We start from the raw sequence: 8,322 nt of genomic DNA, 5'->3' as shown, positions 1-8,322 counted from the left end.
ACTTCAGTGGGTGCAGTGCAGGGCTGTGCCAGCTTCCTGTGGGGCCTGGCAGGCAGGATGGCTGCACGACGACTGCCCTACCCTCGGTTAATCAGCCTGAGTCTCAGTAGAGCTAATTAGCTCCAACAGAGTTCCTTTTGGTGCTGGAGCATCCCTGCATCAGCTGGGAGGATGGAGTGACTGCACACTGCCAGCCCCGCTCCTCTTCCCCAGCAGCCCTGGGTGCTGCTGGTCTGGCCGTGGGTGCTGAGCAAAGCCCTCAGCGTTGTGTGAGTGGGAACAGGCATTCCAACGGGGTCTGGTTGTGAGAAATTCCAGTGGAAAGCCCACCTCGGCTGGCTTGGCTCACCGTTAGCCAGTGCTGGACCCGAATCTTGCCGGTTGCTCCCTGACAAGTTTCTCCCTGGACAGGTGGCTCACCCAGCCCATGTCCTAAGCCTGCTCCCAGCGCCTCTCCGGGAACACACCTCCGAGAGCGACATTCCCTGGCGCTGCATTCTCTGGAGCATCCCACCGGGCAGCGACATTCCCTCCTCCCGGGCCAGCGGCCTCCCAGCGCTGCTCCCGCACTTCGCTCCGACGTTCGCAGCTCGACGGGCGGCAGCGCCTGCGGGGCCGGGCCGGGGACAACCCCCGCGGCAAGGCCGGGCGGCGCGGGGCTGTGCCGTGCGGTGTCCTTGTGCTGTGCGGGGTGGGGCTGGGCTGTGCGGTCTGGGCGGGGCGAGGCTGTGCGGTGTCCCTGTGCTGTGCAGTGTCCCCGTTCTGTGTGGGGCTGTGCAGTGTCCCCGTGCTGTGCGGTGTCCCTGTGCAGTGCGGGGCTGTGCGGTGTCTCCGTGCCGTGCGGTGTCCCCTTGCCGTGCGGGGTCCCTGTGCAGTGCGGGGCTGTGCGGGGTCCCCGCGCCGTGCGGGGTCCTCGTGCCGTGCGGGGTCCTCGTGCCGTGCGGGGTCCTCGTGCCGTGCGGTCTGTGCGGGCTCTGTGCGGGACCAGGCCCTGTCCACATCCGGGCCCCGCGCGGACGTGGAGCGCGCGGGCGGGGCGGCGCGCGCGGGGGCGGCGGCGCGGCCAATGAGCGGCGCCGCCGGCGGCGCAAACAGGAGCACAATGGAGCGGGCGGCGGGCGCGCCGCAGACAAGCTTGGCGCGAGCACCGCGCGCCTGACGGGCCGGCCCGCCAATGGGCGGCGGCGCTCGGCCCCGGGCAGCCAATGGGCTCGGCGCGGGGGCGGGCCCGGGCGAGGTTAGGGTGTCCTTGCAGGGTGCTGGGCTAAACTTCACCAAATAAAAGCTGTTTGTGTTGGGGCGGCCGCGGAGCCATTTTGGGTAAGTTCTGCTCCCAACTTTAGGTTCCCCCGCCCGGCGGGGCCGGGCCCGGGGCGGCGGGGCCGGGGCGGCGGCGGGGCCTCGCCGGGGCGGCGCTATGAATGAACTCGGCGGCGGCGGCGCGGGCCGCGGGGCGGGCGGGGGCCGGGGCGGCCGCCGGCCCTGTCATGGCTCCGGCCGCGGGGAGGGGCGGCGGCGCCCCCGGGCCCTCCGCGCCGCCCTCCCCCGCCCCCCGGGCCGCGGCGCCGCGGGGGGGGCCGCGGCCCGTCCCGCCGGTCCTGCGGGGCGCGGGCACTGCCGGCTCCGGGCCGGCAGCGGCGGCGCTCCCGGGGCGTGCGGGGCCGGGGGCGGGGCGGGCTCCCCGCGGCGCTGCGCGGAGGCTCCTCCCGGCCCGGAGGGGGGAGCGAGCCCCCGGCGCGGGGTGGGGGTGCCGGAGCCCCCCCGCGGGGCGCAGCTCCCCGCCGGCATCCCGGCCGCGGAGCTCCAGAAAATCCATAACTGCGGCTTTAAACTTGGCGGGCGGGGGCAGCGGGGCCCTGTGCGGGCTGGAGGCGCGGGGGCGGCGCGGGGGGTTGCGGGGGAGGGGCCGCTCCCCCCGCGGATAACGCGGGCCGGTCCCGCTGCGCGGAGCAGCCGCGGGCTGTGGTGACACCGCAGCCATGTCGCGGCACACATCGCAGCCGCCTCTCGCCGCAGTCATCGCGCCCGCTGCGTGTCGGTGCCCGCGCCGGGGGGTTCCCCTGTGTCCGCCAGTGGCGTTTGCTGGCGATGGAGGTGGATTTTAGCCTTGATCGCTGAGGTCTGTAGGGTGAACGCTGTGAAAGACGCACACAAACAATACGGGAAGAGGAAGCGAAATCCTCAGCTTGGTTGCTGCTGCGGGGGTGCAGCACCCGCCTGGGAGCAGCGGCCCCTCTGTTTATCGATTCGCCTCCTGCCAACTACACTGAACTCGCGGTGGAGTCGGGGACCGCGGGGGCCAGGCCGGTGGCCCCGCAACACACAGAGCTGGTGCTGCCTGCTCTGGGTGCTGGCCTTGGATGTGGTAGTTCTTCCGCAATTTTGCTATGAAAGGTGCTTGGTTTGTTTCTTCAGTGAGTTGGGATGCTTTTAGCCAAAAGCTCAGGCTTTTTTTGTTGTTTACCTCCTGCTCGAGAAATGCAGCAAATGCTGTTGGGGTTGGAGAATGAGAGGGGTGGAGATGGTTCGCTGTGGTTGTGCAGTGTTCTGTGGGTCTGGGCAGAAGCCTCCAGCACCCGTCAGGCAGCCCCAGCCTCCGTGGCAGAGGGCTCCCAGGGGGCAGACGGATGCGTTGCAGTCGTTAGATGTTTGTCCCTTCGGTCGCAGGGTATCTCTTTAACTGATATGGGGTCAGTTGGATATGGATGTTGCTGCAGGAGAGGAAACACTGAGCTCTGAGTATTTTCCTCGCTGTGAAGTGTTGCTGTTGCTTTTGGGCCCCATTCAGATGATAGCACAGGAATAAGTGCTGTCTTACCTCCACTTGCCCTTTGTTTACCTTGTCCACGCAGTAGCTTTGCTGTGCTGCTTTGCAGATAAATTGTTGTTTTGGTCCAGCTGTTGAAGTATGAAGCAATAACAGCATATTTTGCTCTGAGAGTAAATTCTTCTTGGAGTAAATAGATTGTTTCTCTCAAGGTTTTTGGCCTCCAGCTGGGTTGGTTTTGGTTTAGGGCTGTCCCTGGGTTCCTTTCCCGAAAATTGATTCATCTTCCACTGCAAAGCATAATGTTGCTGTCTGTTTGCCTTTGGGAACACTAATTCAGCCCATGTTTCCAAATTGGTACAGCTGTGTGAACTTGCAGGTCCTTCAGGAGCGCTGGACACACTGCTGCGTTGGCTTTGCTGCAGAGATGGGCAGCATGGCAGCAGTGGGGTGAAGCTGACTGAATGTTGCCCCTCAAGTGCTTCAAGCTGTAAAGCATGATAACTAGGAGAGCTGGATCCTATCAAAGCGTCTGCACGTGCCTCGTGCACAGAACTGGAAATATGTGTTGTTATTCTTCAAACAAAAAACAAAGTCAAGGAGAGGACTTGGAGAAAAACTGATGTTGGTCCGTTTACACTTCCGTGAAGTTTGAAGCCCATCCTGCAGCCGTGGGTGTTTATTCCTGCCTGTTGTGCCATTCCTCCCAGCAGAAACGTCAGCTGCCCTGTCCCTGAGGAGGCAGTTGCAGCCCCTTGCTGCGGGCTGGTGTGGGTACCCTGTTTGAACCTGTGAGACTAAGGCAGCTTTGTACTGTTTCTCATGCTCGCAGCTGTGAATAATGGGCATCTCTCACACAAGATGCTATCACAGGGACCCTCATTACCTTGTTCTGAGCGCTGCTGTCTGATTTGGTAGTGTACATTTGTTTAAAGGCTTCAGTTTACCTCTCCCTCCATTGCCCTGTGTGGTGGCCTTGGGGGACAGTGGCTCTGTCTACGCTGCTAGTCTTTAAGCAGCTGGCCCTAGGTGTACCAGTGCTAGACACAGTGTTCAGTGCTGTGGGTGTTTTTGGGGTCTGTTGATTTCTAGTGGCTTGGTGGAGAAGGCTCTCAGAGGAATATCTTGTTTTCCTGACTGCTTTTTACTGTATTTCTTCAACAGGAAACAGATCTCTGCCCCTCGCCAAATGTAATCTTAATAATTTTTAAGATTTAGTTTTCTTGAGCGATCTGTAATATTTTCTCACCAGTTTCTCCAAAGACAAACTTTTACAGGTGGCTAATATGAAGGTCACTATAATGGATTGTGTTATTTCAAGAGGGCTTTGCACAAGCATGTGAACTTGTTTTTGTGAGATGGCTCGGCTGCCAGAGCAGGGCTTTGTGTTTTGCTGTGGTGTCCTGGCCTGTCTGGGCTTTGCAGAGATAAGAGCTGGTGTGGCGCTCGTCAGCGTGCAGGAGAAGCTTGCCCTCGCAAAGAGCGGAGAGCTGATCAGCCTTGTGCTGAGAGTGAGCCCTTGGTGCGGGAACGTGGACTCCTGTGTTGGGTCTGGAGAGCAGGCATGTGTGGGGAGGCTGCTCTGAGATTGTCTTAAAGAGACACTGGCAACCTCAGTGGTTGGATGTCTCACTGGGTAAGACTTTGGGGGAGCCAAGAGGGCTTCTTTCATTGCTCCTACAAGCAGCAGTGAGTGCATTTCTCCTCTTTCACCCCTAATTTCCTGCTTGGTACAGTGGAATCAACCTCTGGTGTTGGTGATTCCAGCCAGGCAGAGGCAGAGTGGTTGTTGGGGGCCAACAAGTGCTGTCAAAGGTTGAGAAGATAATCAGAGTGAGTGGTCTAAATGCAGTCAAGCAGCAGTGTTTGCTGTGGGCACGGTGTTGGTGCCAGTGCGGGCAGGGTTTGTGCAGTGGGTTCTCAGCACCCTAAAACCCTGTGAAAGCAGAGGTGCCCTTCACCACGGGATTGGTATCAGTGTCAGTGCCTGCATTGCCAAGCGTGGTGGTGGTGGGACCAAAATCTTGTAGGGAAGTGCAGGGCCCTGCAGAGCAGTGAGCTGTAAGTGTTGTTCTGGGCAGCACCTGTCCCAGCCAGCCTCCAGCCATCATCAGGCACAGCCTGCTGGAATAACAGCGCTGGGAAAGCTGACCAAACTGGCAGCAAATGGGGAAAACTGTGGTGCTGTGGGTGTCAGCTTGTGACATGAGGAGACTCTGATTTTGCTTTCTAATATCTCAGGCTGGTGCAATATGTTTTCCTTGTGATAGGACAATGCCTTCAACTTTCCCTTATATGGGAAAATCTGGGATGCAGCCTAGCAATCCGCCAATATGTGGCTAATAATTTTTAGCATTGTTGTGTTGGATGTGTCAAGTCATCCTAAGAATTAGGATGTCCCACCTGGGACACTGTGGCTAGTCTTTAATGTTTGAGGCAGATCCCTGGCAGATCCCTGGGGAAAGCTTATGACTGTGCCCTAGGGAATGCCTGAGCGCACTCGCTCTTCGGGAAGTCAGCTAAAAGCTGGGAGAGTTTGTGCCTGGACATAGGGCTCCTGCCCTGCAGCTCCTGCCCTGCGCTGCACTGGGGCCCAGTGCTCAGAGAGGTGCTGGGGACCTGCGTTCTGTTGGCACGGGGGTGAGGCAGGGCAGCTCTTCACCCATCCTTTGTATGGGAACCTCCTCCCTGCAGAGGAAACGCTGCCTTGAGGTTAAGGGGTGCACGCTGCTTCTGTGCTGCAGCCTGTTGTCTCCAAGGCATTCCCAGCCTGTAGAGACTATAAATCCTGCTCTAACAGGAGCAAAACACTCCTTTCAGTTCAGAAAAGGAGAAGCGTGGGAACTGAGTCCCAGTCCCTCTTTGTTTTTCATGTGGGTGCTGGAAATGCGCTTGCAGAGGTGCATTGGGTATTGTTCAAGGAGTGTGGGTGTTTCTGTGATGGTGAGATTTTGGCTTGGCTATGGGGTGCCCATCACATTTTCCATCTCTGGTTTCCCTACGAGGACTGCTGTTCTGTGGTATTATGAATGTCTGTCCTCAGAGGTATATCGTGCCTTCTGCAGGCCTGCCTTTTTTCCCTCACTATGCGGCCCTTCTGTTGCACTAGGATAGGTACTGTTATCTGCTTGGTTGGTTTGGGATGGTTGGTTTTACTGGGCTGTTTTGGAGTTCTTCTGTTTTGTGTTTTTCCTGATGAGATCAAGCTTAGATCTCTTCTGGTGAAGCTTTCTGATGCTTATCTGGCTCTCTCTGCCATTTGGCTCAGTTGTTACGAGAAGTCTGGGTTGAAATGCAGGTAACTCATTGCTTCCTTTTGGGGTCACTGTGCCGAAAGCAGGGGAAAGTTATGATAATCAATTTGCAGAGTATTTGTTTTCTAAGTGTTTCCATGAAAGCATGGGATCTGTGGAACTCTGCTTTGCAGTAGAGTAGAAAGAGGCAGTATGTGGGGTCAGGCTGGTGTTGCCCCAGCCCCGTGAACTGGCTGCATGTCCCTGCTAACATGCCCATTATTGCAAGGGAGGGACAGGTAGGCAAGGTTGTCTCATTCACTACCTGATGCGGTCCTAAAGCATGTGTTTGAATTACATCGTGGTAGCTCTGGCACAGGAACATAGGTGGAAGGGCATGAGTGTGTGTGTGGGACCCCAGGCCAGCAGCCTGTGGGAAGGCCTTGTGGGGGAAGAGCAGCCTCTGGCTGGCAGAATGCTTTGGGAGAGAAAGCACTTACTGCCCGTAGTGCTAAAGCCCCCTGGGAGGGGCCCCCAGCCCAGGAGGTACCTCATTTGCACTGCCTTGAAGGCAGAAGCAGGACTTCAGCCAATTGAGGGACTTCAGCTACCAGACCCTCCCTGTTAGCAGCCACTGCTAAGAGTTATGCTCCCTCTGTATTGCACTGGAAATAGGTATTTGTTTTATGGAATTTGTTTTATGGACATAGTTTCATTTTACACTTCAGCTTTATACTCTATGGCTGCCTTGGAAGGTGAATTCCAGCGTTAGCAATTAGCTACATGCAGGAACGAGGATGCTGCAAAGTTATGGGGGACTTCCACCTCTTTGACATAGAGGTAGGTGAAGTATTGGTTCTTTAAGAAACATTAATGTCTTGTTATATATGTGCATCGAGGCAGAACTAAAGTTAGTCCTAGATACAAGAATAAATATTAGTGCTTTGCTATATACGTGCTGTGAAAGCTGCTATTTTTGTGTGAGCTACTGCCTTGGGTCTCTAGGTCTTGTGCACGGAGCACTTTTAACCCTCTTTCTTTCATCTGCTTTGGCTGAACTTAAAATATACTTTAGATAAAATGAAGTTTAAGTGTTCAGTGTCTGTTAATTGAGGATCAGAGAAGAGCCATTCTCTCTTGAGGACTCCCCTAAGTGCCTGGTGTATCCTTGCTGTACCCTGTGCTTGCTTAGCCTGAGAAGGAGCGTGGTGGGGTGTGGAAATGCACAGCCCATTGCTCTTATTTGTATGCTTCTCTGCTTGTTGCTTTAGGGCAAGCAAAGCCCTGTTTCTCAGTGATCTTTCTCAGTCCCCGTAGGGTGCCCCTCACCAGAGTATCTGAGCCTTTCCCAGCATGCACTTTGGTGCATACATAAAAGCAGGTTTCTCTCCTCCACTGCTGACAAGAGACTGTGCTTGATTTGTTTGCATGGTGATGTTGTGGGGAGGCTGGCTGAAGCAAGGCTTGTGCTTACTTGTGAAGGTGCTGAGGTTTGTGGTTACCCTGATTTCTTCAGAGAGGTGGTTGCAGATTTGTGGGCCAGTCACAGTGGCTGCTCCACCTCCTTGTTCTGGAGGGTGAGAGTTTTTGTCTGAGAATAATGTCACTGGTTTGGAGTTGAGCCAGTCCCACACTGTGCTTTGAGTGTGAGGACCAGGGTCCCGAATCCAGAAGGCAAAGGAAGGAGTTGAGTCACTGTGGGCACAGGCTCTTTGAAGCTTTAGTAGTTGTAATTTCAAGGAGAGTGCCCTCTCCAGGGGCCTTGTAGTGAGGTATGACTTTGCAGCTTGCAGGCCCTGTGTGTTTGAATAGGTACAGCTGTGCCTGCATCTGACAGGGCACAGTGTTGTTGGGTGTGGAGATATGATTATCTGCAGATGCTGCTCTCTGGTTTCTAGACAGGCTCTCCACTGGCTGCTGTACTGAGTGGAACATGGCACTAGGGCTGAGGACAGTGCTCTTAAACCCTTTCCTGGATCCAGCTCTACCTCCTGCTCTTTCTGTCACTCTGAGCTGGAAGAGGGAGATGTCTGACAGAGAAGTGAATTTCCAGACCTTGTTGCATGATTGTTACTCCACAGACGCCTGCTGAAGGAAGAGCTCAGAAAATGAGTGGCTTATCCAGGTACAGAGGGAGAGGAGATGCAGAAGCTGTGTTGGCATGGACTTCCAACAGTTATGTGCAGTGAGATGAGCTAGGACATCGGTCTGTGGGAACTGTGCTTTCCTGCTGTGTCCAGGGTTTGCTCACCTGGCCTCCACATTCCTACATGTCAAAGGAGACTGATGTTTATAGACCTGCCAGGCAAGCAGGGACAAGAG

General features: G+C 56.2%; 1 protein-coding gene across 4 annotated transcripts in view; it reads left to right on the top strand.

Moving 5' to 3' along the window:
- The first annotated feature begins 1,211 nt into the window (after positions 1-1,211).
- The window catches only part of CHD6 (chromodomain helicase DNA binding protein 6), an 89,023-nt gene continuing 81,912 nt past the window's right edge, over positions 1,212-8,322 (top strand). The window contains exons 1-2 of one of the 4 annotated variants that reach the window (XM_017835575.1): positions 1,285-1,320; positions 6,729-6,840. The gene's annotated coding sequence lies outside the window, so the exon portion shown is untranslated. Of the gene's footprint in view, positions 1,321-5,630; positions 6,066-6,728; positions 6,841-8,322 lie in introns of those variants that run through there. The other 3 variants (XM_017835576.1, XM_017835577.1, XM_017835574.1) reach the window with 3 other exon arrangements.

Source organism: Lepidothrix coronata, unplaced genomic scaffold, assembly GCF_001604755.1.
Source record: "Lepidothrix coronata isolate B3197 unplaced genomic scaffold, Lepidothrix_coronata-1.0 Scaffold260, whole genome shotgun sequence".
NCBI classification, from domain to species: Eukaryota; Metazoa; Chordata; class Aves; order Passeriformes; family Pipridae; genus Lepidothrix; species Lepidothrix coronata.
Note: the sequence above shows the minus strand (reverse complement) of the source record. Positions and strands in the feature narration are given on the sequence as shown.